Here is a 26,698-nt window from a genome sequence, read left to right as displayed (position 1 = left end):
TTTCTACTACTTTAATTGGTTGAAGAACAACTTCTCCTCCGTCTCATTCATTAGTGATGAAACCTAAAAGATAATCCTCATGAATAGTCAAGAAGATCGTATATACATATGTATGTATGTACATATGTTTAGGGGCTTAGGGAAAGCCTTGCATTTTATTCCGAAGTCCGAATGAACTCAACTTTTTAAGGCTATTGCTTTTTTTTTTTCTTCTTAGTCTTAAAGTTTGTGCTTTAACAATATTTTGTGTGAATTCAGAACTTCGTAAGATTTTATTGATTTTATTAAAATAAGCTCCAAGTTGCTCAGTTAGTTAAACTTTCTTGTGAAGAATGACAACTTCTAAATGATATTTTGATGGATTTACGTCAATGTTGATTAATTTTTTGTTCATATTAAAGAAATAACTAGTAATAATATATAAATATATATATATATATATTATCGGCAAGAGGTTCTTAGTGGTTGTTAAATTTGCTTTCCCAAAATTTATGGGGCAGAGCAAAAATTTTGGATTTTTCGAACAAAAGATGATTTCCATTTGCAATTGTTGCATATCATTGGAAATTAAAAACAATAATAAACAATTTAGAAATGCCAAATTGCAATTAAATATATTTACCGCATTTTCTCAAAGAAGAGAGACACAGAGAAAGAGAGAGAGAAAGAGAGAGAGGGAGATGGAGACATTTTGCAGCTGTTTGTTGCCACTCATGACGGAAGCCAACAAATAAAAGAGTTTTTTTTTTTTGTTTAGTTTTTCGAGCTTTTCCCCCGAGTTTTTCAGTCACGTTAACAGTCAGCGAGCACGAGTTAGTCAACTGTCGCATTGACAGTGAGATTGCATAGATGTTGGCAGGGGGGATGGCAATGGAGAGGGTAGCCAGAGGAGGGGGTGGTTAATGCATGCAGAGATGATATTGTAAATAATAAAATTTCCATTTTCATGTTCAATTATTTAGACTCTCGCATTTTATGAGCATTTGTTTAGTTTTGTTTCTCTGTTTTTGCCTGCTTTGCTTTTGGCTTTTTTATTGTTTATTATTTTTGCTCAATGTGTGGAAATTGTTTGCGTGCCAATTGTTGATTTTGTGCCCGAGTCTTCTGATTCTGATTTTGTTTCTGTTTTCGGGTATCTGTTTCTGTTTCTGACTGTGATTGTGATTGTGATCATGGTTAGGTTACAAGCGGTTGACCAAACAATTTCAATTAATTTTCCTCACTGGCCACAAATTCATTTAAAAACCAACCACAGAATACTGCATTTAGTCTTATTTTTTTTGTGCTTTTGTTTTATATGGGTCTAGCGTATGTAACGACTGCAATTTACCCTCTAATGCCAGCGGCGATCATTATGATTTTCAATAATGATTTTCATCATTCATCCCACTTTCAAGTTTAAGTAGATTGCATAGTTATTTCTATATCTATAACTTGTCAATGAGTTTCCTCGATATACCCGTTTTTTCAAATCTACGGGGTATTTAATGTCAGATTTGGTTTGTCGTTGTTTTTCTTTTGAATGAACGGTTCAGAGTGTGGAAATGATTTTCCGCCAGTCAGGTTCAATGAGCTTTGATTTTTCCAATTTTGATTTTCCTTTTTTTCGTTTGTTGTATGAAAATCATATATTATTCTCACGTATGCACACAACATGAATATGAATGTTGGTATGCAACAATGTCTGGGATTAAAGGCATTTTGCATAATTTCTTCTTTTCCTGCTGCCAAAATGGCAATTAAATTCACTCAATTTTTCACATACCAATAGAGTTATATACATACATACCTATGTATGTAGATATAGTGAGAGACAGTGGGGCAAATAGTGGGGAGACAGCCAAACAATTTGCATTTGACAATAGATGAAATTGCATAGCCATTCAAAGCATTGGAGGAGAGTTTTTCCTTTTACACGTGTTGGCCTTTTCCAGGCTCGGAATACGAGCATAAAGAGCCATAATTATGGCAGCATTTTCTGGACTTTCGACACAAATGTGCTATGGAATAATTACTATTTTCAGGCCAAGTGAAAGCTTGCCTAAAGCTGAAATTCGTCCTTTCGCCTAATCCTTTTCTGTTGCCTGTTATTTTTTGGCCCCTTCCTCAATAGGTCAGAACCGGACCTGATTGTTGTTGCTATTGTTTTTGTCGTGGGTTTGCCTCCACCTTCATAGTTAACTTATTTGCATATTTCCATAAACCAAAAACAAAGTTTTTGCATTTTGTTTTTCGTTTTCTTCGTTTTGTTTTCTTGCACTTTTTGTTATGCTTTTGCAGTTTGGCGTTTTGTTTATGCTTTTCTCAGTTGTTGTTTATTTGTTTTGTTTTGTGTTGTGTTTCTGTGCTTTTAGCCAAAAACAGAAGAAAACAAAACACAAATGTCCATACATATATAACAAGGGGGGCAAAGCGGGCAAAAGGCGAGGGAGGCAAAAGAATACCGTTAACGTTACTATATGCTTGACTTGAGCCAACCCAAAAAAAAAAAAAAAACAAACACAAAAGACAAAACGGTAGATGGAAAACGACTGGGGGAAGCGATGGATGGATGAATGGTTGAATGGAGCTGCAGTGCCTTCAGTTGATTTTCGGTGTTTTTTTTTTTGCATTGTCAGCATTTTGCTGCATCTTTACTTCATTCATCTGATTCATCTTGAAATTTGTGTGTGTGTGACTCATTTGTGATTTCGATTGGCTGATTATAAATGTAGGAAGTATATATGTATATGTATATTGTATATAGGTAGGACAGGACACCAAAACTTGTTAAGACCTTAATGAAGTTAGCCAGGCTATAACAGCATTTGCTCTTGCCACTTGTCGACTGATGCTTCTGCTTCTGCTTAGATTAATTGAATTTCACGCTTTGGAAATTGCTTTTTCTGCCTCGCCGCAGGCCTCGACGCATAAATCTTTCAAAAGGTGTATAAATTATTTGCTCACGCATGGAATCAGGCCTTGTTTCGCTTTTCTTTTTTTTTTTTGTTGTTGTTTTTTTTTTTGGTTTTTGGCTTTTGTTGGTTTGTTTCGTTGGCAACATGGCGTATGCTTAACTTTATCATACCCTTAAACCCGCCGCATACATTTGTACATATGTGCAAAGGGTGTTTAGGTGAGCATATCCAGTTCAGGATATTTGAAAATATGACCTAAGAGGCAGTTGCTGACCCAGCTTTGACCCATCATCATCATTATCCCATGGTTGCACAGAGTTTGACATTTTTCTTAGCCCATATGCTCTTCACATTTGTCTTATCTCTGCTCTGTAGATGATTGAAAATTCATATTATGGGCAAATATATTGCTGTGGTTATATGGGGAGATCTTTGAATTTTGCTCCACAGGGTGTCTTGAAGTCGATATCCATCACTTTCAGTTTGCTATATAGAAAAGTTGTGCTTTTTCGTCTTCTTTGACTGTTTAGGTTTTTTTTTTATTGTGTTTTGCTGTTGTTCTTGTTGTTTTTTGTTGTTGGTATGCTTTTCCTGTGATTTTTCCTTTTGTTATGCAGCCGACTCTCTATCAAATATTTATTTAAATGCCCTTTTGCCTCTTTCGGTTCATGTGGATTTATGTTGGCTAAACAACTTCCGACTTTTTGCTGAGAGATACTAAAGAGAACAAAAAGGTTAAAGGGGCGAGAGAAAGAGAGCCAGAGCAGACCTGAGGGATCCAGGTGAATTCATCCTTTTCTCTCTCATCAATTATTTGAATGATTCTCTCAAATGGTTTACACACACACACACACTCACACACACACACACACACACACACACGCATGCATAAATAAGCCAACACAAACCTCTTGTGGCAGATTGTTTAAAGTTTTATCACTTGATTTAGTTAGGGACTATTTATTTTAGTTTTAGGTGAAAATTTATGAATACTTTTATATGTTTAGAAATAAAGACAAATATTTACACTGAACGATAAGACAATTTGCCACATAAATAATGGTTAACATTTTCCGGTTTCCTTCTCTTCTCCTTCTTTTGTTTGTGGTTTATTTAATCGGTCTTCTTTCGTTGCCCATACAATAAATAAACATATCTACAGATACACATATAGGTACATATATTTGTACATATTATTGTCAGTCAATAGTTGAAATCTAATTATTATATCTATCGTTAGCCTCCCTGTGAGAATTGTCAATTGTCATCAACAACATATACCTATGTAAAAATATTTCCCATACTTTTCATTTTAAATTAAATTTTACGCTCATTATAAAACCGTCCCGAAATAAATGGAATAATTAATTTACTATATTTAATTGAATTATTTGTTGCCCAGCTCGCTAGCCGATTCTTCTAGCCAATTTCCCAATTCAATTACAAAAATATTTGCGCCTCGTTTATTGTTTATTTTTAGTTAAATAACAACAAAAAATAAAAAAAATAACACACACAGAAATAAGAGGAAAATGTGGAAAAAATTAATACACAAAATATTAATTAAGGCGAAGGTGAAACGCATGTTTTCCAATTTTCAACATCACCAAAATACAAAATCCAACAAAAAAAAGAAGATGAAATTTTAAATATATAAAAATACATTTATAAAAACCAAAAAAAACACAAAAAATACCAAGGAAAATATGAAACCATAAAAAGATTGAGTAAATATTTACCATCTCTGAAATCGAAAGCAGCCTTTAACTTAATGAATGAGATTCACATTATGAGATTATGTGAAATTTAACGAAAGGTGCGCCCCTGAAGTATCGAGTGATCTTGTATTGATCAAGAATATATATAATTAAAGAGAGATAAAGTTGTGATCAAAACTGATAAGCTGCTTCTTTTTGTGAAAGGGTATTAAAAGATCATCAGATAAGTCCAAGGCAAATCGCCTCCTTGTGGCTGTCTTCTCAGTTTGTTAGTTCGTGCTACGATCCACGTGCTAAGATATTTGTTGTATGTGTGTTAATGTTTCTGTGATTTAAATACCTCGCACTTACAGTAGCCTAGAGAACTTCATATCAATGATCTCTCAATCGAATTCATTTTGATCGACCAACACAAAAGAGAAAAAACTTTTGGTTATATTGTCAGGGGCTGGGACAAGTAAGCGTTACTTGAGGGTAACTCAAAGTCGTATACTCGCTCGGATATTTTCTGTTTTTATGTAGAAGCCAATATTTTGATATTTTGTGGGGCCATCTTCGACCACATCCTCCACCTCTTTCCATTGGCTCCCGTCTCATCCGCATCGTCATCGTCGTGGTTGTCGGTCGTTGTCTGGTTTGCTTTTGTTTATCTAAGGCAGCAGGCATCAGCCTTCGTTTTATGGACCCCAACATGGTTTTTCATCATATATCAATTTCAATTATTTGGGGGGCACAAAAAAAAAACGAAAATAACAAAACAAAAAACCAAACGAGAGACAGAGAAACAGACAGAAGAAAGGGCGTTTTCATAAGCATTTTCCGTCATATAATTTATTGGCTCAACTTTTACACAACGAAAACGAGAACGACAACGAAAAGCGAAAGCGACAAAAGGACATCAACCAGAAAACCCTCCAAAAAGGATTATGCGGCCTGCAATTTGGAGCCTGCTTCTGGCTTTTATCAGTCCCCAACTGACAGAAACAGGCAACCAACAAACCAACTGGGGAAAATCTGCCTGTAGGAACAGGAAAAGCAGGAGCATCAGAAGTAGCGGCAGAAGAAGGCGTGAAAAATGAGTCATAAAATGCAAATAAAAATTCAAGTGTCCTTCTGTTCGCTTTCTCACTCGACTTCTTCTTCTTCTTCGTTGGCCTGTCATTGTCATGGCTTGGATTTGAGTTTTATGTCTTTAAGAGTTTTTCCTTTTAAACAAATTTCCATTTTAACTTCCACCCTAATATCTCCCACCCAACCTCACACACACACACACACACACACACAACACACACACAATCACACTCACACTTGTGCATATGTTTGCTTAACCTTTTGCTTAAAGTTCAATTCGCTCGTTAATATTTACCCCAAATCAAGCGAGAATTTTCTTCCTTTTTGGCTTTTCGCCCAATTTTCCAGTATGTTTAGATTTTTGTCTGGTTTACATGATGCATAATTAACACGCCTTATCGCTGCCTCGTTCTGCCCCCTGTGGCACACACACACACACACACACACACACACAATTTTGATGGCCAACACTTTGGCATCCAATCGATTCTCATTGGAATCGTGTGATCGACGATCTCTGGACATGACGGCATGGACCAAGGCAAGCAATTTGTTGAACGCTTTCCACTCTAAGTGCATCTTCGTTCTCTCTCCCTCACTCTTTGACACTCTGGTTGACTCGATTCTGCCTCTGTTGCTGCTACTGCTGTTGCAATCATTGCTGGATGGCTGGCTGATTAAAATTGCGGTTGGCAAATGCAAACAACAACTGGAACAACCGGAACAACATTGGCATAACGCAAACAAACCATTTGCATTTCGATATTGAACTTTATAAATATAACAATAAATTTTTAATGTTATGGCAACGTTTCCCCTCGTCCCCTTACCCGCGTGCTCCTCGTACTTACCCTACCATTTTTTTTCCTCTCAACTCCTGCTACTCATTTTGTGAATGTGTGTGTGTGTGTTTTCTGCTTTGCATCGATTTGCTGTGGCTTCACCCAAAGAATAATAAAATTTTCAATATTTCCAGTTACTTAAAAGTGTAATAATCTCTTAATACCCTGACAATAGAAAATGGCCATATACCTTTTTAATCGAAATTTCGCCCAAACGAAAAGAAAAGTTTGTACCTGTATTTGATAATGGTAAGTGAAACTTGGCTAATCGATTAAATGCCAAAGGGTTTTAAATATATAAACATATGAAATGTCTTCCGAATATAGAGTAATACAATATTCGGTGTTTGGTGTTTTTAAGTACTTTTGTTTGCGGCAAATACACGTAATCCTTATTGGATTCAGCAAATAAAATAAGAAAAAAGTAAATAATACCATTTTCATTGCAAATTATCAGCTAAATGTTTTTATGGCTTGCTTTTCATTCGGGATTTTGGATACCATCTATATTCATACCTATGTATATAAGTTTATATGAATCTGAGTGTATTCATTTTGAAATCGGTTGGCTTATGGCGTTTTTATTGAAAATAATTTTTAGTATATGGATTAGTAAACTCTTTTTTACCAAAGATAATTTCGTGGATATAGACAATAGGAAAGTTGTTTAGACATTTGATCTTCTTTGAATGTTTCTATCTGCAAGTCCATCAATTCAATTTGAATGCAGAAATTGTTTAACCTCTGAGGCAAAGGATAATGAAGAGCGGCCTACAATTCAGGACTTGGATGAAGGCTCTCTCTTTTAGTATGTGTGTGTGTGTGAGTGTGCGAGTTTTCCTTTGTATAAACTAAAATACAAAACTTCAACTGCAGGTCGTCTCTTTTCGCTTAGCCCGTTTCCTTTCCCGTCTCTTTGTGAGGCTTTGTCTATAGAGTTTTATGCCCTATGCTGTCGGGCAATGTCAAAGGTCACAGTGAACGGCGGCCCATAATTGCACTTGACAGCAAATGCTGCCAACAGCAGCAGCAACAACAACAATCCACAAAGCAATAGCAGTTCCAGTAGCAACATAGCTGACAGCAGCCAAGAGACAAGAGGAGACAACAGAGACAAGATAAAGGCAAAAGCCAAAAACTTTAAATCGAAAACTGTACAAGATTTGGCATAGCAAAATGAATTCAATTGCATTGCAATGGAATAGAGTAGAGTAGAGTGGAGTGGAGTGGAGTGGAATGGAGAAGCTGCTGCTGTTGCTACTGCTCAAGCTAAAATGCCTGTCACTGATTAGACTTAACGGCGATTGCAACTGCAACTGCAGCAACAGCAGCTCGAAAGGCCCCTCGGCGCAATCGTTTGATGCCAGAGCAAAGATAATTTTCAATTTTAAATTTTTATACCCCTTTCAGAAAGATAAACAAATAAAAAGGGTATATTAATAACGCTTGAGATAAAGTTGCTCGATTTCTGTGTTTGATAATTATTGTTGATTTTTGCTTTCATTTAAAACCAGAAGTTATACTATATCTCTTGTTAGTTTACTTAGCTTTTAAACGAATTTGTCATTGTTACAGGGTATCATGGACAAGTCGCTATGGCTACCAATTCGTGCCACTTACCCTATTCCCTCTTTCGGTTTCATTTTGGAAACGTGAGCAATGGCTAAGTTTAACGAGCTATCTCTATATTACTATATACACAGAGAGACCATGAGATCGACAAACGATAGAAAATTTTTGTTTGTTTGGATTTTTGTATTTTTTTATTTGGTGCTGGTTGATTTGTTTTAAATTTTGGTTATGGGCCAAGCCCAGACGCAGGCCCAGCTGTCAGCGCCCATTCAGGTTGGCAGGTCTGAGAAAGGGTTGAGAGTTGGGTTTTGGACAGCAGCAGCAGCAGCAGACTTTGTGGCAGCTGCTGTTGCTGCTTCTGTTGTTGCAACTTCCGCAATTGAGCGCTTCGCTAAGCAGCAGCAACTTGCAACAACAATTGCAATTTGCGTGCGTTACCCATTTGTGGAATGGAATTATTGCTGCTGGACCCCTTAGTAAGTTATATGGTTGTGGGTGAAGTGTGTGTGAGAGAGCGGTTGCGGTTTGTTGTGCCTGACTCACACTTTATCGATGCCGTTGTGGTTGTTGTTGTCGTTGCAGCTGTGCCAGGTGGAAAATTCATTCTACAATATATTGTAATTGCGAAATTCGAGTGTGTGTGTGTGTGTGTGTGGGCCAATTTGGGCATAGAAACAAATTATGTAATACATAACATAAGAAAATGTGTGGACAAAAAGACAGAAAGACAGACAGACAGGTTTATGCTTCAATGATCATCATCACCCTTCGGAATGAGTCATGGGATTTATTCGTATGAAAGTCCATCAATAATTTAAGCGTAGATAAAAACATCGGACATTAGCTCCAAAGACCATAAGCTGCCTCAAGTAATGGCCACTTAATCCTTGACGACCAGCATTAATGTCGCACTTGACACACATTAAACGCGCCAAAATGCCAAAGAGAAGGGGGAAAAGTAGAAGAAATGTGGCTAGAACTTTGGAGAAGACGTCGCGACGTTGAAGAAAATCGTTTTGGGTTTTCTTTTTGCCCGCTCTGGAGAATAGAATGGGTTGTGCCTGCCGCTGATGGTGACCCAAGTTGGTCAGTTCTTTCAGTTTCGTAAAGTGCAAAGCAAATGCCGTCAACTGATTGGATATTGGTATTGGTGTGTTCAAACAGACAGAGAGAGGGAGAGAAAGAGAAAGAGAGAGAGAACAAGCAAAATCAAGTTATTGACATAAAGAAGATGTGGGACAAGTTCTTCAAATAGATAACCTTTTAAGGGGCCTAAACAAAAATCCACCACAAGAGAAATTATTTACCAAGAAGGGTTTCAGTTTTACTTTTCTTACTTAAGATACAATTTTAGATTAAATATTTTTCTAAATGGATGTTTTTATTATTCCTTTAGTTTCCTGTTAAAAGCAATCAAAAATCTGTTGCCATTTGAAATTGAATTATTACTGTAGAAATCTCTGCAAAATTTATATGACCGCAAATATATTTATTATGCCAAAAAAAACTATTTGTATAATATTTCATCAGTGACGTAATGGTTGGATTAATTTATTTATATCGTAAATAAAGCATATATCTTTTCTGTATTCATACATATATTTATAAAGATATATGTATGTATATATTGTCATGGCATGATCTTATGCCATTCTATTTGGTCATTTGTTGTTTGGTATTCTTTGGGTTTTCATTGGATTTTCCTATTCTTTTTCAAGAGACCCTCTCTCTCTCTCTCTCTCTCTCTTGACAAAATAAATTTTCCAAAGAAAAATATTAAAAACACCAAGAGAAGAGCACATTTTTGTCATGCCTTGAAAATTGTTTGACTAAGTTGCGTGGGCCACAACCTTAACCTTCAAACAGAACATCTAATCAAAAGACGGCTAAAAGGAGGGAGACACTCACACACACACGCATATATTTATTTACAGAGAAAGAGAAGAGGAGAGATGAAAATGTGTTTTGTGTAAAAATTGTGGGCTGTCAATTATTTGGACATTAATTAAACACTTTGCTTGGGTTTCCTCTGCCCTAATTGACATTCTTTGAGAGATAAACAGAGAGAGAGAGAGAGAGAATGTGTGAAAAGCATTTGGACTGGACATTGAAATTGCTTTTCACCTGGATCGACCTCCTGCTCTCCTGGCCCATAGAAACGCCTCTGCGCTTGCCCTTAGGGCAGATGTATTTTCCCTTAGCATACAATTTATTTAACATTTGGCGTAAACTAATTTGCATTCTGTGTGTAGACTTGCTCGGGTTGGGGGCTGGGGCTGGGACCGGGGCTGGGACCGGGGCCGGGGCCGTGGCCGCATGTGAAGTTAAAAGTTATTGGGCCATAAATAACGCCATGCCAAATTCTAAACAAACATTTTCCGACACTGTGAAAGTTTTTCCCGGCGCCATCGTCATTTGACGCTAATGATAATTATCATGATGATGATGATCATGCTGGTGAAGCTGCTGTTGTTGGCTTCCTTCTTCCTACTCTTTTAGGTACTGTCTGTTGGTTACTGTTCCGCTCTGTTCTTTTGTGGCTTTGAAATTAGCATAAAATGTTTTTTGCAGGCATCGTAAAAATGTTAAAAAATTGCACATACGCCACACACACACACCCAAACATTTCGGCCATAAATGGCCTAATTTTCATTTTTACGTTTATATCTTCAACTGGCAGCTGGAAAAGTTGCAATAGGAAAAGGAGAGGGGCTGAAGCGGAGCGGAGTCAAAGGGATGGAGGTTGGGTCTTTTTGGGGATGCTGGCACATAGACCACCATAACCGCATTAATTGCTTAATTGAAAGCCAAGCCAAATTAATAATTGGCCGCCAATTGCCGCCTAATTGTTAAATTATCAACGCGGTGTATACGCAATGTATTTGCCTTTGTTTTTGCTTCGGTTTTCATTTGACCTTTGCTTCACGCTGCCACCGACTGCCGTCCCCGCTGCTCGCTGCTAAAAAGCTTTTCAATTAGCTAACCTAAAAACAAACCGAAATCATCAAACAACATATACAACGACAAGAATAAGCAATAACAAGAAATTCATTTGCATTTTAATGGTAAATTATTTTGTATTGCTTTTAAAGGTTTTTAACAGTGCCAGCGAGGCGGAAGGCGGAAAAAGGTCACAGAAGAGAAAAAGGGATTAGCTGATTAGGAAACTATAAGATTTGCCATACTGAAATCATCTAAACTAGAGCAGCTCAAGCAGTGAACAGTTTATAAATGGTAGAAATTATTGACTCACCTCACTCTTTCTCAAGGACTGTTTGATACATTCTGCCTTTACTCCTGACATACTGAACAACTTTTCGGCATGCCTTTGTGACAGACTCTTCTACCAGTCTCACGACTTTCAAAAATAACAATTTACATACATATACAAAAATTTTTGTTTCGTTTTGATTTTGTTTTTTTTTTGGTGTGGGTAAAATTTCTTGAATTTTAATTAAAACTAAAACGGAATTTAAAACAGTTAACAGGATTTTGTATATAGAGTCGGTGAGTAAACTAAGCTAAACTAAATTTCAAACTCATGGAGATGAAAATGCTAAGTGGCTTTGGCACTTGTTGTTATTCTTGTTGTTGTTGGGCTTAACAAACATTTTTCTTATTTTTTAATGAGCTAACCGAGTGCCCGAAGGGCAACCAAGAAAGTGACAGAGAAAGATAAGGAGAAACAGAGACAGAGAGTTAGTGAATTTAACTGGCAATGAGAGGTAGTGCTTCTTCCAAGAGACTGAATGCCAGCCTGCCAGCCAGCATGCCTGGTTGCTGGTATCTCTTGTTATCTTTGTGTGCCCTTCTCTGCTAGAATCTACTGTAGATGGCAAACCCTTGGCCACTTCATTCAGTTTTTTTTTTTTTTGTATGTTTTCGGCCTGGCTAAGGACTTTTGCTTTTTCTGTTATTAGTTTGTCAAGCTGTCGCCAAGGTTTGCCTGTAGGCGTGGCATGGTGTGGCGTGACTGTTGGGTCTGTGTGTGTGTGTTTATCTTTGCTTTATTTGTCTGACTTTGGCTTGCTTTTTGTTTTTTTTTTTTCCATACACATTTCATTTTTACCCTAAAAATAATGTAGCCTATTTAAATGGCGTTTCCTTCAAATGGGCAACAGCTTGCTGAGACAGAGGGAGAGACGGAAATATGGTAAAGAAGGGGGGCCTAAAAAGGACATCTGTTTTTCCGTTTGCATTTCTTCTCTCCCACTCCTACGCTCTCTCTCTCTCGCTCTCTTTTTCTCTGTGTGTCGGCCTTTTAATTATTCAAATTTATTTGTCAACATATTGGGCCATATAACAGGAAGGAAGTGCGAATATGTGCGTGTGGCACTTCGTGTGTGTGTGTGTGTGTGTGTGTGAAGTGTTGTGCGTGCGTGTGTGTGTAAAACCACAGCGAAACTTTTTAATGAGTTTCGATTCATTGCACACCCACACACCCTAAGGACATCCACTTGGTCGGTTCCTTGCAATCAGCTTCCTTTTTTCTTTCTTCCTTTTCTTCGTCATTTTTGTTTTTTTTTTTTTTTGCCTTTTCGCTTATTAATTAAGTTTGCTTAACCGAGTTTTCTTGTGTGCCTTGTGCCTACGCTTTGCCAGTTAAGACTAGGAGTCTCTCATCTCATCTCATTTCGTCTTGTCTTTTCTATCGTTTTTGCTTCCTGGGTCCCTGGGTTCTTATACTTTATACTCAGATCTTAGCCAAAGACAAATACCAAACAAAAATCAAAAGGGCCCGAATGACTTTTGTCTACACAAAAACAAAAAATAAATGAATGACGAAATGACAATACCCTGTTAACGATTTTCTCCATAATCAAGACAGCATTAAAATTAGCTACTTTTTTCGTGTAAGATTAAAGAAATTCTTATGATATATATTAAGTTGATCCAAATTGATCGACAGTTCCCCATGCTTTAATTTGTTCCCTTCAAAGGGTATTGGGAATCAAATGGCAATCCTTCATCCTAGTTTTTTTTTTTACCTTATCCATCCGAATAGATAGATATAGAAAGGCGAGTAAGAATACGGGCGATAAGGGAGTTAAAGTGGCATGGAAAATTGGGAGAGGGGGGAAAAACTTTTACTTAACCTTGGGGCAACTTTTGCACGTGGCTTCTTTAATTGCTTTGCAGTTTGTTTTATCTATCCCTCTGCCTGCAGGGGATGAATGGATGGATGGATGAGTGGAAAGCAAGTGGATGGTTGGTGGGTTTGTTTGTTCGTTCGGAAGAAGGTTGTTGGAACCTATGTGGGAAAAATTTCCTTTGATTAAAATTGCTTTTGATTAGTTAAATGAGATTGAGTGCGGTTCAAGCAATTCCATTTGTAAAGTCAATACGACAACGACAAAAGGACGAGAAAGTGGCACACTGGAAATCGGTAACTTGGCAAAATGTGTCGATAATTCTCATTCAATTGTTTCTGCCCACAAAAAGGATTCTTTCTCTGCTCCTGTTTTGGCACTTGGCCAAAAGGTCCTTTCGCCCTCTTTGCCCTCTCTCTTTCGCTGAACCTCAAGAAACGTGTCAAGTGCAATGCAGTATCTGCACTTGAATGCCAAACCAAGCGAACAGCCAACAGACCAACCGACCAAAGGCCAAAACAGGAAAAGAAAAAAATTAAATCTAAAATACATTTGTAAAGGGCCCAAAAAGTGCGCTTGACTGTTCCTTCGCCACTTTGCAGCTCTTGTGTGGCGGAAGTTGTTACAAAATCTATGCCGCGCACATAAGCCATACACACACACACACACACACACACACACACACACACACACACACACACCTCATAAATCATCTTTCTAGGTTTATATATACGAGAGAGTCTGCTAGAAAATGGAAATTCACTTTGATATTTCTTTTCGGTTAATATTAGTATGGGGCCTGAACATTGTGTCAGCAGTCGCTCAATGGCGCAAGAGATAAATAAATAATCGTCCAGTTTTTGCACCGGGCCGGGGCGGGTGAAAGTGGTGCGGGGCAGTGGCTTTTTCTTTTTGTCGGGTGGACACGGACATGTGCTCCATTTGCTACTAAATCATATAAATATATATACGATATGGATTTTGGCAACCTAAAAATGTGCCGCCAGCCGTATAACCAAACAATGTCTATTAATATGTATGTCTATACGTTTGTATATGGGCGGGCGCACACAGTGCGTATGAGCAATGTTTGAAATGTCATAGAAAATGTTGTGAAAAAGATTATGTATGGTTGTCCCCCCGGGGTGGGTGGGCCAAGACATCACCATGTCACCATCACCATGACGGCAGCGGATTAGCCAACAATTTGTTTGCAAAAATTGTGAGACAAAAAAATAAAACAAGTTGTAGTATTTGATAATGGAATCAAACATTTTGGGAAAGCTCAAAACAAAAAATCAATCAAAAATACAACCATCAGATAAATTTTGGCTGAATTTGTTTCCCAAGAAAACAGCGCCATGTGATCAAAATGAAATACAATTTGACATTACTTTATGTACCTAATATTTTTAAGTCTTATTGAATCCGCTTCATTATCTCTCCGATAGTCAAAGCGTTCGCCCAACAATGGCAAATGGGAAACAATTAAAATACAATAAAGTGGAAAAAAAAACATGTCGTCGATCTATTCATTTGTTTTTCATTTTTCTCATTTTCCTGAACGAAAGATGAGACCCCATTGTCCAGTAACTGTTAAAATGTCCTTCCATGCCCACTTCTATTCCACACCAAAGAGCGCTGCAATGGAAGTTTATTGTCAGAGTCGAGTCGAGTCGAGTTGAGAATCGAGTTGGCAATATTAAATTTCTCCATTACAAAATTCAATTTACGAATTGCCAAAGCTCTGACAGCCATTATTTAATTAAGAGTTCCACTTTTCAGGGTGTCTAGTGTTGATGCTGGTGCTGGGTCTCGCCCGCTCGTTCTCGTTCTCGTTCCGTTCAGTTGTTCATTCGTTCTACCATTTTCCTTTTTCAAATGACATTTTCCTAGCAATTAAGATAAATGTCAGTTTTGGGTGGGAAAAATGTTAAGCAACATTTTAATCAATTTTGTCAATTAAAATAAAATGAAGAACAGAATGGAACAGAGTATAACAGAGCAGAAAATACTGACAACAAACATTTTGCTTGTCAGCCAACCCCTCTCCTTCCATCAAACAAATTTAATTAAAAAACTGGAGAAAAAAACCGAGAAATTGTGAAAATTCTATCAGCCATTTAAAAAGTGTTTGAATCGTACTAAAATGTAAATGTAAATGCAAATGCAAATGTAACTGCTCTAACAAAATGCCCTTAATTGATTTTCACCCGCATTAGATTAGGAAAGGAAAGCCAGAAAAGAGAAATAACTTTTTTTTTTGGTTTGATTACTTGATTCGTTTAAGGTGAATGTGAATCTTATGAGTCATTTTTATGTGTGTGATTGCCAGTTTCGTTGTGCCAAGTTTCATAAATAATTAATGATCAGTGAATATTGTAAACAATCAATAGGAGGCCCATGAAATGAGGAGAAGGATGAGAGGAAAAACAATCACATGCCTATTGCGAGGTAGGCAACAAAGGTTTGGCCACCCAATGACTTTTTGAAGCTAGTTTCCACAGATGGAGTTCTCGTCAAATTTAATTGAAATCAAACAAATAGTAGAAGAAGAAGTCTTTTCGAGAGAAGCAAGATGGAATCTGTTTGCCTTGCGAGTAGTTTCAGTGAGTATTAAGTCCAAGTAGGCTTCATTTGCTTTATTTTCAGAGCGTCTCTCGGACAGACAGTAAGTTAAAGTACACAATCAGTAGGCCGCCGATTCATTCAAGCGAAACGGAAAAAATGTTTCTATTTAGCTAATCGAAAAATTGCTTAAATGCCTTCGATAGCAGCGAGGAGACACCTTGACATTGACTTTTCTCACGACGAGGCAACACGCGCAACGCAACGCAATGCGGCACGAAAAGTTGCAATGTCCTTATACAGCTTATAAGTGGCAAAAAACTGAACAAAAAAACTGGCTCACCTTCCCCACTACGTTTCTCTCTCACACTCTTTCTGTCATTTCATTCAATACTGTACATATACAGAAACATTTTCAAATTGGTTGCAAAAGTTTTTGTTTTGTGTTTTTGCGAAAGTCGAGCGCAAATTGCTAGATAATGTGCGTGCCCTCGTTTTTTTTCTTTTCTGTTTTTTAGCTTTTCTTTTCGTTTTTTTGTTTAGCGATTTTCACTTGAAAAGTATCATTAACCGTAGACCATATAGATCATTCATGGAGCTGACTTTTCTCTGAAAGGAAAATGCGTGCACACATTGCCTTTTCTTTGGCCACACCCTGACAAAATTTCCATTGCCATTGGGGGCCATAACTTCTAGGCTATCATCTACCTGGTGCGTGTCATTAAACATTTGTTTCATTTTTTTTTTTTTTTACCGAAAAGGAGCAACTAAACGAAAGTAGCTTGTACCACATAATACCCTGTAACTTTAATGAATTCGAATCTATTTACAGATTTATTAAAAACTCCCTACTTATCGATATACATATGTCTATAAAATTAAGTCCCTTTCGAGCCCCATCAGATGCATTGTTATTCACTCTTTGATACAAACAAAAAACCATTATGATTAGTAATCGATAAGTAAACGATATTTATTAGAAACTAACGAATCAAATGTCGAGTATACCCATCTACTCACTTGTAAGTAGGGTATTGGAAAAATTCACGTTATTTTTATGACTCATAACTGAATAAAAAAATGAACCACCATACACATTTCCGTTGTGGCTATATGTCAAGCATATTGATTTTGTGTGTGTGCTCCTTTTTTCAGTTTTTTTTTGTCGATGTGTATTTTAGATGAATTTTAGTTTTAGTTTAATTAAAGTTAATCCAAAGTCATCACAGTTAACATTCAACTTCAATGAAGTGTACAAATTTCGTGTCATTTCATTTTGAATCGAAGAGAAAGAAAGAAAATTGCTGAATGTTGTAATGTGGGAAGGGGAGCGGAGCGAAGTGGAGGTGAGGTACCTAGATGGAGTTGCCTCTCTTGTCAGCAGCTGTCAGTATCTGTTGATGAAATGTTTGAACATTTATCTTTTTACACACACACACACATACCCAGATCTATCTATTTGGCCAAGGAGGAGGGCCATTTGTCATAGATATTTGAAAGAGACTAGGCGGGGAGGTGGGGTTAAGGAGGAGATTGGAGGAGGAATGGTGGTGGTGGGAAAACTGAAACTTTCTTTTCTCATTCGTTTTGGAAAAATGCAATTGTAAACCGTAATTGTTACCTGGCTAGTGTAATTCCTTCCTTCCTTGCAGTTATGTATAATACGTATTTATATGAGTCATATAATCTTTCTACTTGCGGCTGGCTGGTTCTAGGCTCCTGGCTCCTGCATCCACGTGTCCTGGCTTCATGTTGTATTGCATAGAATTTAAATTGAAATTCAAATCTCTGCGTATGGCAGCTGCATTCTATTGTCTCTCTATGTACACACATACATCTGAAGCCTGGCATAAATTGACTTTAACATGCATTTACCACAATAAGCGATTGGGATTTGGTAGACTAGAGGTTGAGAGTAGTGTGGGGCATCATCTCTCTTGGCATTTTTGTTTGTTGCCCCAGTTGGTAGCTTTTAGTAATTATATTTACTCTCTGCTGCTGTCTGCTAATAGGCGTAGCATTTACAGTAGATTTGCTTTTGTTCTAGATATACATAGTTAGTTAGGCAATTGAAGCACTTCTTCTTCTTGTTCTTCTATTACTCTAGTCTAGCTAAATTAGTTTTTGCTTGAAAATTGAATATAATTATGGTTTTTGCTACAACGGATGCAACCATTTTGTCGACAATGGCTGTGGCTGATCCCCATCCACACTTTCCACTAACTCTGATTGATGTTGGCAGATTGTGAATTTCTCTCACTCCAGCACCATTGGGGTTTTTTTTCTGCTTCTTGCAACTCGAAGTGAAATGCTCGAATGTGATACATGGTCATCAAATCACTGCCCAAGTCAAGTTAACAGTTTACGGCCTCCAGCTAACAGCTCCCAGTTTTCTTCACACACAAAAGAGAGAACGAGTGAGAGAGATTTGGTCAGGTACATAAGTCGGAGTCCAAGTAGGTTTTTGGTCTATCTATCTGGGCGTATGTCAATTCTCAACTCATCCCCGTATAAGAAAGCTAGCTTTGTCCTTTGATGGCATTTCTCTTTCACGTTTCGTCGTCTTTAATGTTATTGGCTGGACTTCTCTAGTTTACCTGGTTGTGAGATTTTTCTCTTAACTTAAGGTACAATCGTTTGATTACTACAATTCGTTTGTTTCAGTTTAATAATCAATTTCAAAAGTGGATCACATACCTAGCATATATTTTTGCTCAAGGATTGATTATAATTGGTCATAATTGCAAGTTAATTACAATGCAATTTCTTACTTAAAACCAAAACCTAACAAACGATAACGCGTATTTTGCGCTGACCTTCAATTATGAACTGCAAATCACCAAATGGTATGAATTCGTAAACACTTAGGCAACTTGGATGGAGTAGAGAAGTCTAGGGTAGATAAATGTGTCTGAAATGGCAACATCATGTTGAGATAAGACTATAAAATCAACTGAACTTGAAAGCATGGACATGTCTTTGCTAGTTGCACTTAGTTAGTTGATCCAAATGATAAATTTTAATATTGTCGAACGCAATGAATAACTTTTTAGTCTATTACATAAGGAACAAAATTTCCCTAATTTTATGGCCCTGATGATTATTGTATTACTATCACACCTGAAAAATCAATATGAAAATTTCATTTCTAAAGCACTTTAAGATGGAAAAATTACAATAAAATACAAACACAACAACGTTGGTTGGGAAGGAGACTAAAAGGCAATATAATATTTATTTGAATGTGGAATTGCAACCCCTTGGAACCCAATTATTTATTGTACCAGAGCAGAGTTCATTAACCTTGTAAGTGAGTAACTAAACCCCCCAATGGAATTATGCCTTGGTAACCACTAAAAAAGCCACCCCTCTAGCCCCAAAAAGCGCCCAACCCTCTCAAAAAAACATCCAACCACCTATTTTGCCTAACTCCCAGCTTCGAGCCTCAACCGCAGGACTCAATTTCGGAAAAGTAACCACAACCAACCGGCACATTATCAACTGTAATTAGGGGCCATACAATAATCCGCTGTACTGTATAAGTATATGTATGTACAAGTAGTATGTGTATGTATGTGTGTATAACCAAAAATCGGTTAAATTATATAATGGATCACTTTAAATTGGCAACAAATTGGAAATGTTTAGCATGTGTTTGTTGAAAATTTACACCCAAAATGATTTCGTGTTTGCTTTTCGTTTTTCAGTTGGTTTTTTGTGTTTTTTTTTTTTTTAAATTTATATAGAAATTAGCACGCACATAAAAGAGTGATGGTGGTGGAGGAGGGGGGAACCAGCAAACGGAGAAGAGCCGAGAACGCTGTGGAGGGGCGTGTTGGGGGGTATTGAGTTGGTTTTTGGAGCGGGGCAAGGGAAAGATACGTTGATTGAATTATTAAAACCGCTAATTAAACGCTTCCGCTCGTTTAGTTGTTGTTGTTGTTGTTTTTGCTACTCTTGTTATTGTTGTTGATGTGTGTGAAGCCACGCAATTTATTTATTATATTTGAATTTATGTTTTAGGCTGCGCTGCTTTGTCTTTTTATTTCTTTTTGCTGTACTATTTGTGTAGAAAGATTTGATTATTATTTAAACATACAATAAAGAATGAGTATAAACTAAATCTTGTCACTTTATTTATCTCAATTGGTGAAGATATATCATATTGAAATTGCTCTCATATTGAAAGTTTTTTTTTCCTTAGATAGATAGATATGTATCAGCAGATGCCGACAAATAGTTACACCCAATAACATAGGTAAGACCTTTCAAGTCTATATAATGAATGTGAAACTCGAAGACTTCTTGAGTTATCAACAATAGCCAGGAAAAGCGAATAGTAATCCGTTTAGGGTATGTGCGATGTCGCATAGTTCTTGCTTCTTGTTGGCACTTCTTTTCCTCTTCCCTTTTAGCTAAAAATTGTTACTGTAATTGCTTTGCTTGTTGATATCTAAATAATCATCTTGTGCTAAATTAGACGCCACTTGTTATTTGGTTCATTTGCGGGGCCGGTTGGGGGGTGTTGGTAATGGAATGAATGGGATGTGGTGAGGTAGAGTGGGGAATGGTTAAGAATGATAGCATCCCATTCTAAGAGTACCCAGAGTCAGAAACCTCTCTCATTGTTTTTCCTCGTTTTGGCCCCCTAAGTTTCGTTTGTGTGTGTTTTTTTCCTTTGTTTCGGTTGGGGTAGGCTGTGAATTCTCTTTCATTACTTTTCCTTTCATTTCTGCCTTCTCAGTTCCTTTTTTTTTTTTTTTTGTTTTTGTGTGTTTGCTTAAGTACTTCCAATTGATTTTCTGCTTTGTTATTATTGTTCAACTTTTATACGGTTTGTCGCCCTTTATATATTGGGTGCTTTGTTTATACATATACTTGAGGATCCTGAACAGTGGTTTATTGCCGGACAAAGGTCGCAATGAAGAAGGGATTTTAATGCTTATTGTAAGTCGAAAAGGTCGATTGTTTATTGATTTTATTTGGAGAGTTTGTTGGGGGTCCAGTCGAAAAAATTGATGCAACAACTTGAGCTAAATTAGTTTTATAGACTCGCAAAATCAAACAGAACGCTTGATGTATATATATTCTATATTATTTGTTCTTATAAGGATTCGCTAATAATCTAAATTTTGCTGTAAAATATAATTTCGATTACACTGAATGAAAGTAAGATCGATTCACATTTTTATTTCGATTACGATAACAAGTACAGCGATTCAGTTTAAAGACAACCTCGTGAACGTATGCGATTAGATTTCATCCATGTGAGATGAATCGTTTGAAAGAGAAGAATACTGTTCCAGTTACGACTCGTCAATTATGCCTTATTCTGTTCTTGATATCTAAACAAAAGCATCTTAATTGCTTACATTTCACTTAGGCATGACACCCACACACACACACACACACACACACATGCAGATAATCATAGCATATGAACCGACCCCCAATTGGCTTCTCCTACTCTCCTCATAACGAAATGACGACCCACATCAGGTCCAATGTTTGCCTCATCATAAAAACCCAAACAAATAGAGAGAGAGACAGAGAGAGAGAGAGAGAGGGGCAAAAAGTGCCGGTAGCGACAAGGGAAAGAGAAAACTAGATGCCAGCTGCATTTGCATAATGCATTTCATTTGATTTTTCATGCCACACAAACAAAGAACCAAATCCAAAATCAAGAGTCGATTTTCAGGTCAATACTGGACAGCAGCAGTCAACGTAGTCGAATGAAATGAAACATTTCTTTTTTCCATTTTTTTCTTCTTTACAACTTTTACTTTTCATATCAATTGATAATGATGATGAACTATGCGGGAAGAGATACACACAGAGAGAGTAAGACAGAGCATTGAACTGAACTCTAGCTAATAAAACTTGACACTCCACCACTTCAGTCCTCCAGTAATTGTGACTGGGCGGGAGGGAGGTAGACGGGGAAGAGTGATATAGAGAAATGTTGCCCCAATGGAGATAGCGAAAGTTATATACAAAAGAACACAAAGAATGCAACTGTCTCTTCTCTTTCTATTCTTTGAACATTGCCCACCTCTCGGCTGATGGCTTATCTACCACGAGACTTTTCTTTGCCGCCTGCCCATTTTATGCATTATTAGCTTTGGGTTTTTTATGTAGGGACAAGTAAATTTTTATGCGTTTTTAAAGTGTGTCGCCGGAAATGGCTTATTACACCCCAGACACAAAACCGTCGAACCTACGATATACAAATGCACGTATGTATCTATGTATGTATGACTAATATGACACTTTGGCTGCGGCTCTGAACTTACATTTTCAATAAAAAAATGAAAAGAACTCTTTGCACACAAGTCCGGAAATTGTCTGAGCTTTCAACTTATGCAAATGTAAACGAGTAGATAGAGTTCCACAGCCAAGAAGAGACATGAAGAGTCTTTGATTTTTATTACCTGTCCCCATTGGAAGGCGGGGTTAAAAGTCAATTTTGTGCCTTTATACATTCCTTCTTCTTCTTCTTCTGTATTCCGCTCTCTCTCTTTCTTACTGTATCATATACATATGCAAATTCTAAAGGCCACTTGATGGCCATTTTACTATTTGCCATTCCTTCCTTAAGACAAGAGAATAAAGTTAAATTTAATAACAAAAAAAATTGCAATACGATTAGTGAGTTTGTCTTTAACCTGCTTTCAGTTAACTAAATTATAATCATTAAACAAAGAAACTATAATTTAAGAGAGGGCTTAATTTAAATGGATAAAATTCAACTTGACTCTAGGTTAAACTGAGCGTATTCATTTTGACGTTAAGTTTGTTTTTGAGGACCCAAAAGAACGATTGCCAAATCTAATTGAAATCGATCTACACTAAAATTAAATTTGTTTGTAGTTTCTGCCAAACATTTGATGAAATAAATTTTGATAATTCTTTAAAATTTAAAAGTTAAAATTCTTTTTTATTCTTGTTTTTTATTAAGAGGAGCATGTGTTTGTAAATATACATATGTGTAAAAACAGAAGGGTATTGTTTAAATTATGTAGACCGAATAGTTGAATTTTTTTGCTGTAAAGTTTTCATTTTTTAGCTTTTTGAATGCTTTTGGGGTTTGTCTAACCTTTGATTTTGGTTTTGGTTTTTTTTGGCCCGGCGGTCACTGGGGCCACTTACAGCTCAGCTTTAGTCAAATAATTGTTTTAAATTAAACACAAGCCAAAGTGCCTAAAGTTATGCCAAAACATAAAGAGAGAAAAGAAGAAACATAAACCAAACCACAAGAGAGATACCGAGAGAAAAAGAGACAAAGAGATGAGCGAGAAAAACTTTTTGCAGGCCATCTCATTAAGTTGGCTCCTGGTGTGGCAGGATGAGGCTAATGAAATGGCCTGCCCAGCAGCAGTAGAAGGAGCAGGCGGCCGGCGGTAAAGGAAGTTAAGTTGTGCCTCCAAGAACAATGGCATGGGAGGGGGAGAAGAAAGGAAGGAAGGAAGCAACAGCAGTAGCACCAAAAACTAAAACTCGAGATGAAAGCAAAACGAAAAGCAAAACAAAAAGTACGAAAAGTGGGTGTAGGAGACAAACCAGTGAGATGCTGATTATCTCTAGCGGTTGCATAAAGAGTCTGTGTGGCAACAACACGACCAGGGAGACTTAAGAGCTGGTGGGTGGTGGGGGCGTGGCAGCACTTGCTGGAGTAGGTGGCAATGGAATTAACATTATTAGCGGAAATTCTTGGGCTGTTTCTCTTGACTCTGCCATTGCCACCAACGCACTCTGTCTCCCCTTCGTTTTTTGTCCTTCTCGCTCTTTCTTTATGCCATGTTTAACTTTGCTCTGTTGATTTTCATTTTTAAATGTTTTTCCGCTGCTTCTGCTACTGCTGCTTGTTTTTGCTCGCTTAAAATATATGAACTCAGTTTAGAACGGTTTATTATGCTCTTAAAGTGCGTGTGAAAAGTGCTTCAACATTTTGGATGTACAACAGTAACTGTATACGTTATTTTCCCCTCGATCAATTAAAAAAGTGGCCAATTAAATGTTCCAATAGACAGGGAGAAAGGAACAAAGAGTTTATTGCTTAAATTGTTGAAAATTTAACAAATTTTCATTTGCCTAATTTATTTCACAGAGATGAAAGCCCTTTTTTTCCTCCTCCCATTTGCATTCTTTCGGTTTCTATTGCCACTCGGGTTGCTTGGCCAAATTTTCATATGCAGCCTAAGAGTAGGCAGCGTTTTATTTTTAAATATTTGAAAAATATAAAAAAAAGATTGTGTGTACATTTGCCCCACAGCAATGCGGCAGCAGCATCACGAGCGAACAAAAAAATTCTGAAAATACCAATAAAATGCGTAAACTTAAGGAATCGACCACTCAGACACTCTACTTCAAACGACCGTCAATTGTTTAATTATAATTAAATTTATTTCGTATTTTATTTTACTCGCTTGTCTTTTAAAACGATTTTCTTTAAATAAAAACTTATGCAGAAGTTTGGATCATTTGTAAAACATTTTCTCCAATTGATAATCGTTATTTGAGTTTGATTTAATATCAGTATACGTAATCTAGAACTGTTTTAACTGAGGGATATAATCTGTTTATGTCTAATACGAATTCGTATTTAAATAAAAGTCTTACAGTCAGTAGTCAGTAGTAGTCAGTTATTTTATTGCTACTTTAGGGTGCACAGCCCTACGTCCGAATATACCCGTTTTTTTTCGCATGCTCACAGGGTAAATTACAGTACAAAACGCAGAATTATGCTTTCAACGGCAATGTTGCTGCTCCTGCTGGTGGAAAAAAGCTGCTGCTCAAACAAATGTTTAACATGGTTATGCAAAAAGGCCAAGACCAACACAGCGATGGCAAAAGGGCCAACGCCAACGTGAAAAAATATATAACGCAAAAATAACAAGAAAAAAAATAATAAAAAAGGAAAGAGCGAAAGGATATACATGTGTGTGTGTAGACGGTAGCCAGTTGCTGGCGGGTGAGGGAGAGAAAAAGAAAAAGGCAAGTGGTCGTCGAGCAGAATTCGGGTAAACGCCTGCAGCGCTATTAGCGCCAACGCCAGCCAGTGCCAAAAAGCAAATCCTTTGCGCTTGATTTTTATATGCTGAGATTTTCCCCTCCATCCATTCGTTCTTCCACGATTCATTCAGAAGTTTTTTGCCTAAGCCAAGCTAATCTGTTTGCTGTTGGTCATTCCAGTATTCATTTTGCCCTCCATATTAATCAGGCTTTACCTGAATATAAATTATATGGCAAGTGAAATACACTCACACGCACACACACATAGACACTTTTGACGTCATTAGCCGCAGACATAGGCCAGTTTTTCTTCTTTTTCGGACTTCTCACTTGTCTTTCATCGTTGAACAACAAAAAAAAAAAAAAAAAAAACACACTCACACATATAAAAATAAACAAATCAAACAAAAATAGCATATAGCATACATACATATATACATATTCGTATAGGAATACAGTGAAGAAAAATCGATTGCAGTTGTTGGTTGGCGTTTTTGTTTATTTTAAAACATTAACAAAAGAAGGTCAGAACATTAAGTTCCTTTAGGAGCCATAACATTTCCCCCCTCTCTTTTCCTCGCTATCCCGCTCTCAGGTAAATTATGAAGTAGATAAAACCAACCAACGAAAAAGAAAAAAAAACAACCAGGAATAATGAGAGATAAAGAAGCAAACGAAGAAAGAACGAAGGGAGAAAAAAGGTTGTTAGATCCATTTTCAGCCCTGGGTTTTTAATCAAAGCAAATGAATTTAAACGAAGCGACGAACACAAAAAGTCTTTGGGCTATTTGCATAGCAGCGGCGGTAGATCCCTTTCCCTCGCGCCGACGTCGCCGAACATCATAGTGAAATGGTTTCTAAGTGAAAAAAATAAAAAAATGAACCGAATGGACCAACAAATGAACGAAAGGATACCAGCTACACCTAACTACCCATCTACGAACTATATCTACTAGAACGAATGGCAAACAAACAGCAAAAAAAAAGATGAAGAGCCAGTCAAAAGCGCTTAGCCGCTCCATTCTCAACTAACTCTGAAGAGCATGAAACGAGGATACTAAAGTTGGTTTTATTTGGCGCGGGGATTTGTTCGGTTCCACAAAGATGGAGATAAGGGGGTGGGCGAGAAGGCGAGGGGATTGTAGCGGGAGCATAGAGGATAAGCGCTGTTTGTTTGGTTGTATCCTTTTATCCTTTTGTGTTTGCATGAATTTAATGCAATCTAAATATTTGTGGGTGAGAGTGAGAACGACGACGTTTTATACCGCCAACGTCTCCGCTGCCGTCGCATCCTTTTTTTCCTCTGCTTCTTTTGCTTTTCTGCTTTCCTTCTGCTTTGCACATTTTCCATTTTCCATTTCTTGTACTATAAATGGCTTTTTATGGGTTTAAGTGCTTGATAGCTAAAGAATTTTAAAGCTGCCTTTTTCCCTTTGCTCTACTTCAGCAAGCCAACTTACAGGGGAAGGCAGCGCTCTGCAAAAGGTGGCAACGAGTCTGCTGATCTAAACTGGCTATAAATATTTCCATTTTCGATTCATCGCCAGACACAGAGATAGAGAGAGAGAGCCTCTACCACTCAGTATGGCATCTAAGCTAGGTCTTATACTTGTAAGCAATCAATCTCCTAGAGTAGCATTCCTTGATGTAGACCTTTCACTGCGTGATAAAATCAATTTCAATCCAATTTCAAGAGTTCTTTAATAAAAAGATCGTTTAAACATGAGATGAATGGTTGTAATTGGTGGATGCATTCTTGACTTGACCAATAGAGGTTCTTGACTTCTGACTCTGTTTTCGCGGTAAATTTCTAAGCTTAGTTTTCTTTTCCATACTTCGTTCTAATGACTTGTAGTTTATAAATAAACAATTATTCTTTTTTTTTGCTTGGTTCAAATATTTAGTCAGTTAATGAACTTTTCTTTAAA

General features: G+C 37.2%; 1 protein-coding gene across 3 annotated transcripts in view; it reads left to right on the top strand.

The window, feature by feature from the left end:
• Positions 1–26,698, top strand: part of LOC137579033 (capon-like protein) — a 54,213-nt gene that overhangs the window by 6,745 nt on the left and 20,770 nt on the right. The gene's annotated exons all lie outside the window — the stretch shown is intronic.

This window comes from Drosophila tropicalis, unplaced genomic scaffold, assembly GCF_018151085.1.
Source record: "Drosophila tropicalis isolate 14030-0801.00 unplaced genomic scaffold, ASM1815108v1 contig_694, whole genome shotgun sequence".
NCBI classification, from domain to species: domain Eukaryota; kingdom Metazoa; phylum Arthropoda; class Insecta; order Diptera; family Drosophilidae; genus Drosophila; species Drosophila tropicalis.
Note: the sequence above shows the minus strand (reverse complement) of the source record. Positions and strands in the feature narration are given on the sequence as shown.